Here is a 10,361-nt window from a genome sequence, read left to right as displayed (position 1 = left end):
CTGTCCATGTGTCCCATCTGTCTGTGTGTCCACATATGTCTGTCTGTGTGTCCCCATCTGTCTGTGTGTCCGCCATCTTTTCTGTCTGCGTGTCCACATGTCTGTCTGTGTGTCCCCATTTGTCTGTCCATGTGTCCCCCTGTGTCTGTGTCCCCACCTGTCTCTCCATGTGTCCCCATTTGTGTGTCCTTGTGTCCCCCCATCTTTCTGTCCATGTGATCATATCTGTCTGTGAGTCTCCTATCTGCATATTTCCACCTATCTGTGTGTCCCCCGTTTGCCCGTGTCTCCCCTATGTCCCATATGTCTCTTTTTCCATTGGTTCATGTATCTGTACTCATGTATCAGGCTATGTTTGTATCTCCTCTACACTGGTGTTTGCCCTGCTTGGCTGAGGTTCTAAATCATGCTGTTTCTCCTCTCAGTGTGTGAGGAGAAAAGAGAAGCTGAAGTAAAAGTGAGGAGAAAATAAGAGAAACTGAGGTAAGAGGAAGGAGGAATGAAGAGACACTGAGTCAAAAGTGGGGAGAAATCAGAAACAGAAGTAAAAGTGGGCAGAAAAAGAAGGGGATTGAGAGGTAAAAGGAGGAAAATTGAGGTAAAGTGGGGAAAAATAAAGGAAATTGAGATAAGAGGGAGGAGGAATTAAGGGAAACTGAGGTAAAAGTGGGCAGAAAAAAGAAGCTGAGGCAAAACTAGGGAGAACGGAAGGAAACCTGAAGTCAAGTTAAGGAGAAAACAAGGGGAGGTGGAGAAATGGGAAGAAAGGCATGTGTGCTGAGGTGAAAATGGGATCCTCACCGCCCCCGCCAGGCTTGGGCTTCGCGCCTCTAGGCCTAGTTTCCCTGGCGCCCTCAGCAGCTGCTCCTGACAGGAGGCGGGAGGAGAGGGAGGGGCTTGATGGGCGGGGCGTCCCCTTCGAGCTCCGCAGGGGAGGGGGGCGGGGATTTGGCTAGGCTACCTCGTGGGGGGAGGGTCAGGAGGGAAGACAGTGGCTCCTCGGGCACTATGGAGGCGGGGGCCGAGCTCGGAGGGGGCGGGCCAGCTGCGGGCTCAGGTTGGCTACCGTGGCAGGCTGGGGTTTGGGGGGCTGTGGAGGCGCGCCACTAAGCGGTGGGGGTGTTATTTTTTTTATGGACAATAGGGGGCGGGGTCCCGTCCCTCGAGGGTGCGGAATCGTACTAGTACCAGGAGCGGAACCTGATGCCACGCTTGGGGTGGAGGGCTGGGTTTGGGTGCCACGTGCCCTGAGGTCGCCCGAAGGACGGGATGCTAAGCTAAGGACAGGATGCTAAGCTCGGGCGGGGTCCGAACCTGCCCTGTCAGCTCCAGGGCCTTCGGAGGGCGGAGGCCTAGCTTCCCGGGGGCGGGGTCTCGGGCCCCACTCGAGTAGGGGGGTTTGTTTGGGGGCTTTCGGGAGGCGGGGCCTCACCGCCGCAGGGGAGCCTGGACCTGGGGGCGCTCTCACCCCGCAAGGGCCTCTAGCCAGTACGTGCCCCGGGAGGGGTTCCCAGGGCTCGGCGCGGGCCTCCCGTGGGCCGTGAGTCGGGGCGCAGGTGGCGGATCCCACTCACTGCGCACGCTCACAAGCATAAGGAGCTCCAGGTACCGGGTGCCCCGCGCTCCCCTCCCCGAAGCACCCGGAGCCCTGTAGCCCTTCCGCCTTACCTGCCCAAGCCTCCGGCTGTCCGGCGCCGCGGTATTCGGTACTAGCAAGGGTAGCTGCCGCTCCGTTACCCCGCTAGGAACCCACAGTACGCAGGGCACCGCTCGCGCTCGGGAACCAATTTTGAAAACTGCCACCGGCGAAGAGAACCCGTCCGTGATTGGCCTTTAGCTAGCCAATCGGCGCGCTAGCGCCGCAGTGGGGTGGCCCGGGCCCCGGGCGGAGTCACTGGGCTTTTTAAAATCGAGCTCAGCAGCCAATGGAACAGCCGCGTGAGCCTCAAGGGGCGTGCCCCACCAAGCGTGCCGGTGTTCCTGTCGTCACGTGAAGGCGGAGCACATTGGGCGGTGTCTAGCATGGGCGATGGGGGCGGGGCGTTATTTAAATAACTCCTAGCGTCTCTGACATTGGCAGTGGGGTTTCCTTGGGTTACCAGGAGCTGTCCTCGTTGTCCTGCTGCTCGGGGACCTCCCGCAGCGAGATCTGAAAACTAAGCGACGTTGCAACTCGGTCTATGTCGCCGCCGGGCAGTTTCTGCGACGGAGGTTGGGAATGCCCCATTGACGCTGAGCCCATGGAATGGGTCTCTCCCTGTTCTGCCCTCAGGTTTTGTATCAAAACCAGAACGTTCCAGCCTGGGGCACTTTCGGATTGGCATGCTTTCTTGCACCGTTCTCAGCTATTCTGGGAGGGGCTCTAGTACCTTGACTCTATGTTGCCCATTCTCTTCAATAGCGAGGGGAGTTCACTCTGTGCCAGGCACTATGCTAAGCCCTTTCTTCCTCACAACCCTAGGAATTTAGGTGCTACATTATCTTCATGTTTTCAGATGAAAAAACTGAAGTAGACAGGTTAAGTGGCCTGCCTAGAGTTACCCAATAAGTGTCCAAGGTCAGAGGCTCAACACTAGTCTGTGCCACTAATGTTTGGAGAGACTAGGTAAGTTAAGCCTCTGGTGTGGCCCTAAAATATTAAAAGGGGTGACCTTGACCAAGGCTCTGACCTTCTCTGGTCCTCAGTGAGCATCAGTAGAATTAGAATGTTGGAGTAGATAACTTCAAGAACTCTCCCAACTTTAGCATCCTGTGATACTGTGGATGGCTTCAAAAAGCCTGCACCACCCATAATCCTCTGTCTTCCTCCCACCTCTTTCATGCCCCCTTAGTCATTCCTTTGGTTTAAAATTTACATGCTGACAGTGAGGTAACTTAGGATCAGTCACTCAGTCAGTAATTGGAACATTCAGTTCTAACAGATGAGACCCAAGAACAGGTATTTTGATTGTGTATATACCTTCACTTGTCAAGGCTATTGCAGTGGGGCTTCTGGTCCCAGGTAGTCTCCCCTTCTGAGCTTTCCTTTCTATCCAGACATTCTGCAACATCTATTCTATGGACAGAGGCTCCCTGGACCTATCCAACAGCAAGTCCCCATATCATACTGTAGATGTTAGTGGGGGCTTCTAGAAGTTGTTAGCAATCCCAGGAACCTCTCAGCTGGGGTCCTAGAGACAGGTCATTTTAGTCTTGGTTTGCTGAACTTCTAAAGAAAATTCTGAAATCCTAAACCATTCCTTCATTAAGAAACTTCTGGATTCCATGGGCAAACAAATCTTATTTCTACAATCAGCTTTAAGTGTTGAAAAGTACACCAGTTGTTTCCTAGGGCAGAAAAGGACACTTCTCTGTTGCTAGCAGCTAATGAGAGCTCAGTGGGCAATGAAGAAAGGGGGTCTCATGTTGCCCCTCCCCTTCTCTGCCTCTTGTTCACCTCCTCTCTGTCCTCCACCCACCCCACTCCTTTCCTGGCCAAAATACAAACTTGTGAAACTTTTTATTATTTGTGGGATAGCTCAAAGTTTCCATGCACCTGTTTTTAATATAAAAAGTAAGCTGGCTGCTTTATGTTACCTTTTCTAAAAAATGAAACTAAATTATTTTTTGCTCTTTCTTGATTCCTTTCTTTGGGAAGGGGCTCCCTCTATTACAATGTATGAGCATTGAATTTAAAGTCTGAGGTCCTGGATTCAGATACTGCTTTTAACACATCCCCCATGTGACTTTGAGCAAATGACTTCCCCTTTCTGTTCCTCAGTTTCCTCCTCTGTAAAATGATCATTAGGGTGTTTTCCAGCTCTAGACCTAGGATCCCAACACTTGTCTAAGTGTGTCTTGTACTGTATCTCTTGTATCTTATATAACTTTTTAGTCAGCAAACATTAAGTGCCTATTGCATACTAGGCACTGTGCTAGGGATACAAAGAAAGGCAAAGGCATCTCCTTCCCTGGAGCTCTCCCTCTAATGAGGGAGACAACACATAAGTAACTGTATACCTATGAGACATATACAGTGTAGGTGGAAATTCACGGAAGGGTCTAGCATTATGAGGGACCCAGAAAGATCTCCTACATTAGAAGACATTTGAGCTGAGTCATAAAGGAAGCCAGGGATACTAGAAAGTACAACTGAGAAAAGAGAGCATTCTGGGAAAGGGAGGTAGCCAATCCAAACACATAGAGTTGGAGAAAGAAAGAGAAGTACTTATTGAGTTCCTACTATATTCCAGGCATGCTTTACACAGCTAGGATGCCAGTGTCCCTGGCCCAAAGGGTACACAGAAATGCTGAAGAGTAAAAAGGGTGGAGAAGTTAGGTTATAGAGGACTTTGGTCCTGGAGGTAATAGAGAAAATGAGACTGTAATGAAATCAAGGACTTCCAAGCATCCCTGATGAAAACACCAGAGCTGCGGAGAAGCTGTGAAATTCAAACACAGGAGTGGAAAGACTCATAAAATGGTCAAACTGAGGGAGCAATCATAAGGGACTAAACAAGGATAAACTGCTTATGTTTAAATATGAAATGCTTCACAGAGGGAGAGGGGGGCTAAGTCTACAGGAGGCCTAAGAGATCCATTATGTCTGCATTTTAAAAGGAAGATGCAAAGGGAAGGAAAGGAGTGGGGACCAAAGAGTTATATTAGGGAAAATTAGCTCACATAATTGGGGTGGTCAAGGAAGAAGGGAGGGAGAGTGACTGATGGCTGAACTTCACTTTCATCTGGTCAAAGGATGAAGGCACGGATACACAGACACGCACGCACGCACACACGCACACATGCACAGTGTTGAGTACAGAAATATATTTCACTCCGCAAGATAATAGGAAAGATAGGGGACAAGAAAGGCTCAGGGAATTTGGCAGGTGGATGAAGGGAAAGATGAAGCAGAAGCAAAATAAACGAATGTACAAAAGTGTTTCTCTTTTTGAGGTGGCAAAGAATGGGAATCAGAGTGGATGCCTGTCAACTGGGGGACTGGTTAACCAAGTTAGGGTTTGTGAATATGCTGGAATACTGTTGTGCCATGAGAAATGCTGAGCAGGCTGGTAGGGTAGAGACAAAACTCTGCAAGCTTTCCAAATTCTGATCAGCCATGGCCAACCACAGGACGCAGCACCTCTGGGCAGAGAGGTGAAGGACTCGCCATGGACACTTGGGGAAATATGTTTTGCTTTACTGTGCACACGTGAAATGTGTTTTTTCACCCTCCCTTGGGGGGAGATGAGGGGAAGGAGAGAAGGAAAACTTTCACTGATTAAAAAAATATTTTTAAAGTTAAGAAAAAAAGCCCAGATGATTCTCTTGTCCATGACTCGAAGCAGCTGGGTGGTGCTCTAGGGAGAGTGCTGGACTTGAAGACAGGACAGACTGGGTTTGAATTTGGCCTTAACTACTCAATAATGACATTTATAGGGAGCTGTAAAGTTTGTGAAGTACTTTACAAACACCATACCATCTGATCCTCACAAAACCCCTGAGAGGTAGGCGCTATTACCATTCCCATTTTACAAATGAAGAAAGTAAAGCTGAGGGAGGTGAAGTACCTTGCCCAGCAGTGTGTCTGAGGCTGTATTTGAACTTGTCTTCCTGATTCCAGCTCTCTATCTACTACATCAGCTAGCTGCCAAGTATGACCTTGGGAGGTCATTGATTTTGTTAGCCTGTTTCCTCATCTGTAAAAATGGAGATAATCATAGTACCTGCCTGCCTCACAGAACTTTTCTGGGGAACAGTTGAGATAATATATGTCAAGTGTTTTACGAAACTTGAAAGTGATGTATGAAAATGCTAGTTTTTTCCTTTTTGCTACCTTATCCCTATCCCTATCCCTTGCCCTCTCATGCTGTTACTGGGAAAAGAAAAGACCAAGGAGGAAGCTGGGGCAGTAGTCCAAGTGGGAGGTGATGGGGTCTGGCCTCTCACTAGTTTCTCAATAGTTGATTAAGAGTTTGTTGGTCTGTGTCTCAGCCTCATTCTGAACCTCTTGGGCCTGGCAGTTGGGAGATGTCCAACAATTCAGAGCTAGACCATGAGTGAGTTTACAGCTAAAGCCACCAGATGGGGAAGAACGCAAGAGCCTCGGACCCTCTCAGAATGTGGCCTGGGGCTGTTTTGCCCACAGCTTTCCCCCTCAGACACTCAAATCTTGTTTTGCTGGAGGCTGGGGGGATTCTAGAGTGCTGGCAAATGGGACTGAAAAGGGAACCCACACACTCACGTCTGCCATGTGCCAGGAAAGTGCCCCTCTTGGAACCTTCTGGCACAAGGAAATGTATTTAAGGGCAAGTACAAGCAGCTGGGGAAAATGCCTTAAGCTGAGCTTTGAAGGTGAGGGACCTGTGAAGCCAAGGTAAGGGGGAGACTGCCTTCCAGACATGGGGTACAAAGAGTAGGCAGGCTGCTTTGGTTGGTACATGCTGGGTGAGAATTGGTGGTGATGGGAAATCAGACTAGAAATGGATGTAGAAGCCAGGCTGAGAAGAGCCTTGAAGGCCATGTCTTAGAAGCAGCGAGGAGCCACTGAAGGTTGGTGAATGCTGCTCTACCACAGATATTAGGCACTTACTGGGCCATGGTCTCCGTGAAACTGAGACCCCCAAATCGAGGGCCAGGATCCAATAAATGACATTCCTTTGGTGAAACATTGGTAAAAGTGCGCTTCCTTTTCTTGAAATGAGCCCTGCTCCATTCTGGTTAGTGTTGCTTTAAGTGATACGAAAAATGTCCGAGGACAGGGATGATGTTCAAGAATTTATAAGCCACTTAGAAAAACCTCACAGGACTGGGTTAATCTCTCAGGAGAGAAGGAACCTTCTGAACCCCAAAAAATGCCCCGAGACCAGAAAAGGGCAGTAGCTGCTAACAATGCCACTTTAATGGGGGGCACATTTTAGACCCCCTTCCTTCCCCAGGACAACAGGAGCCGTTTCATCTCCATCTTTGTAGTCCCAGACCTTTGCCCATGGGACACATTGAATGCTTTGCTTTTTGTGTTGGATTTCAATAAAGCCTTCAGGCTGACAAAGTCATTTCCCAGCAGCCACCTGGGAGGTGTTATCACCCATTTTGCAGTTGAACAAAGACTCAGGGGCAGTACACTGTCCATGGTCAACCAACAAGAGGCAGGGGTAGAATCCAAAGCCAGGAATCCTCTCACCAAGCCACACACCTCCAGGGGCCTGCTCAAGGGTTCCTAGTTCATGATGTATGTGAGGCAAGATAAAGCTAGAAAGGTGGCTCTGGTAAAGCTCCAGAAGCATCAGTGACATTGCCTGGGAAGTGGGCTGCACAGAGCTTCAGATTCTAGGAACACTCTGGTCAGAGGTCATCCAACCCACCAGCCTCATTCTCCAGAGCAGTAACTGAGGCCCAGACAAGAAGTGACAAAGCTGGGAAGGGATGTTGGAGTTTCAAAGGAGGCCTGGGGTGATCCAAGAGAAGCCTTAGCAACTCCTCCATCAAAGGCAACATAAGCATTTGTGTACATTTTGAAGAAACTCATTGGCATCACCATCGACATCATTCCCCTCTACATTCAGGCACACTCTCCCACCACACCACCTTTGCATGCTCTGTTCTCCCTGCCTGTGAGATCCCCCACCCAGCTTGTCACCCATTTAATTCCTGTGTGTTCCTTGAAAGCTCATTTGTTTGATACCCAGCTCTAGGTGGCAGGTGGTGGTGAAGATGTCATTTTCTACAAGTGTTATACCCTACCATGACTAGGGGAAGCAGATTGAAGTAAGGTCAGTGCTCCCATGGTTGTAGTCAGTCTCAGGCCTTCTGATCTCAGGAACCTGGGCCACCTCTACAGTAGTGGGAGAGGAGGTGGAGGTCCAGGGGGTAGCAATGGTGAATGGACCAGAGACACACATGCCTCCTCTTGTCTCCCATTCAAGATCCACCCCTAGGAGGCAGTTGGTTGCTAGTGTTGGTGATACCGAGGATGCCAGGTACCTCTTCCACAGGGTTTTCTCCCTCTTAAGATACCTCTGACCATCAGATTGAGGCAGAGACAATAATGGTGGCAGCAGGAGGCTGCTGCTATTCCCAGGGCTCCCTTATCATACCCTGTGAAGATTGGGCTTGGATGGCGGAGAAAGGTCCAAAGTGGAACCAACTGCCTCAGGAGTGGAGGCCTTGAGCAAAGGCTTACTATGCCAGTTCAGAAACAAGGCAGGGACATGTCTGGCACTCTGCAGCCTAGCTCAGAGCCTAGTCACTCAGGGCATCTAAGTCGCTGGGACATTGCCGGGGTCCTGGGCAGCTTCTCTAAGTGACAGTGTGTGTTCAGACCTTTGGGACAGGACACAGAGACCTGTAGAATTCAGTGCCCACTACTTCTGATCTGTACTCAGAGGGGACCCTCAACTCACCCCCTATTGCAGCAGTAGCCCTGAGAAGGTGCTTTAGAATTTTCAAATGACTAGATGTCCAGAGGGTGACAGTTAGTGGCCCTGGAAGTCTGACATTCTGGAGTGTTTGGGATCCTCGTAAAGTACAGAGGGAGCTGGGAGTTAGGAGAGGATGAATATCCAAATCCTGCTTCCCCTTTTAATAACTCTTGCAGCTTTGGGAAAGGCACAGACCTCCCCTTGGGACTCAGTTTCCCTCTCTGTAAAATGAAAGATTTCCACTTGAAGACCTGAGGTCCCATTCTACTCTCAGTCAGTGATCACTAGAAGACCAGCTAGGGAGGGCCTGGCCTGCTGAAAGGAGAATTCAATGTGACTTATTAGGGAGGATAGACACCCAAGTGGAAATGTTCTCTAAAGATGGGCTGCTCCCAGGGAGAGGGACTTGGAGCCAAAAGGATGAGAGCTAGCCACTCAGTGTCCCAGCCTTAAGGGCACTGCCTTCACCTTTTTGGGTCTAAAGAAGCCCCAGCTACTGTAGCCCAGTCAGTCCCAGGAGAAATGGGCAAGTTCACTCCAATTTCCCATTCCATTCCTCCAGAGAGCTGAAAGGGCATTTGTCCTCCCTGCTGAGAGCCTCAGGTCTCCCCTACAAACACCCCACCCCAACACCTGCCCCAGAGATGAGGAGCCCCTGGGTAGATTACCACATCTGAAGCAGGAGCATCTCTCTCTTCTGCCCAAAGGGGCAGATACCTCCCATCCAGATACTGACTTCTTCTTTCCTTGCCTAGGCCTCAGAGGGACCAGCTTGGCATGCATCAGATACCAGCCTTCTCCCCTGCCCTGCGGGTGGTCTTGTGAATTCTGGGTGCCTATTTGGGGAACATGGCCAATCTTAGCCAAACCTGGACCTCAGTTGGTTCTGCTTGGAATGGAAAATCCCAAAATGACTTTCTCCTTCCTTGAGCCATGGTCTCCCAGACCTGGGGGATACACTATGCTGACTTCTTGTGTGTCTCTTCTCCTCGCTCTCCAGGGCTCAGGCAGTTCCAAGACCTCTCCCCAGCCCTGCTTCCAGTGGGCACAGAAGGAAAGTGCTGAACTTTAGAGGACTCGGACCTGGGGAACTCTGTCCTGAACACCACCTCCTTCCCAGGCAAGCTTAGTGGGTTTCTACTGTTTGTAGCAGCTTAACTAGACCCTCCCCAAGTGGTATCACCTCTGGCATCATTTCAATCCATCTCACTACACTCCTTCCACATTCAGGCAAGTTGGATTACCTGAATTTCCCCACCTCCACACCATTGCCTGCTCTGTTCTGTGCTGGTGATACTCTGTACCCATCTTTCTACCTCTTGAGTTGCTTTGGTATGGCCTATGTCAAATATCATAAATTCATGCTGATATTAGGAAGATCTTCACCCCTACTATTTCCCTGTATAAGGCTCAAATGAGGGCTTACAAGAGTGTTGGATACACCATATTTCAAGCACCATTTATGTCAGTCTTTGTTACTGAGTGAAGCCTTTTCTTTAAATCTCCTATGGTCTCATGAAACATGATAAGACCAGTGACTATGGAGTCACATGATCTGGGCCTCAATCCTGGGGCTTGGCCAGTTTCTACCTACATGATTCTGTCTTGTCCCTCATTGGTAAAGTGAAGGGCTTAGACTAGATGAAGGGCTGAATGGAGAAAGCATTTCTGAAGGGCATTAGTGCCAATCACTGTGCCAAGCCCTGGGGATACAGAGAGAGAAGGAAGCCAGTCTGGGCTGTCCCCATGTGGGAGATCTCAGCTGCAAGGCAGACACAAAGGGAACAAGGAGGCCAGAGAGAAATAGCCCCTCAGCACATGCCCAGGCATCTTCTTTCCTGGCATCTACAGTGACAAAACTATCTCTCTTTCCACGTGGGGCCACTTGATGGTGTCCAGGACTTTGGGGGTGGGAGCTTTCTTAGGCGGGCCTTCAGTGGCAGCTGAGGACATGATGCCTAC

At 49.8% G+C, this 10,361-nt stretch overlaps 1 protein-coding gene across 9 annotated transcripts in view; it reads right to left on the bottom strand.

Annotated features, from left to right (window-relative positions):
- CCNB3 (cyclin B3) overlaps positions 1-2,943 on the bottom strand; it is a 27,196-nt gene extending 24,253 nt beyond the window's left edge. For 4 of the 9 annotated variants that reach the window (XM_072626816.1, XM_072626818.1, XM_072626817.1 and 1 more), the window contains exon 1: positions 1,669-2,688. The gene's annotated coding sequence lies outside the window, so the exon portion shown is untranslated. Of the gene's footprint in view, positions 1-1,668 lie in introns of all 9 variants that reach the window. The other 5 variants (XM_072626820.1, XM_072626822.1, XM_072626824.1 and 2 more) reach the window with 4 other exon arrangements.
- Between the last annotated feature and the right edge of the window lie 7,418 nt (positions 2,944-10,361).

This window comes from Notamacropus eugenii, chromosome X, assembly GCF_028372415.1.
Source record: "Notamacropus eugenii isolate mMacEug1 chromosome X, mMacEug1.pri_v2, whole genome shotgun sequence".
Classification (NCBI taxonomy): domain Eukaryota; kingdom Metazoa; phylum Chordata; class Mammalia; order Diprotodontia; family Macropodidae; genus Notamacropus; species Notamacropus eugenii.
Note: the sequence above shows the minus strand (reverse complement) of the source record. Positions and strands in the feature narration are given on the sequence as shown.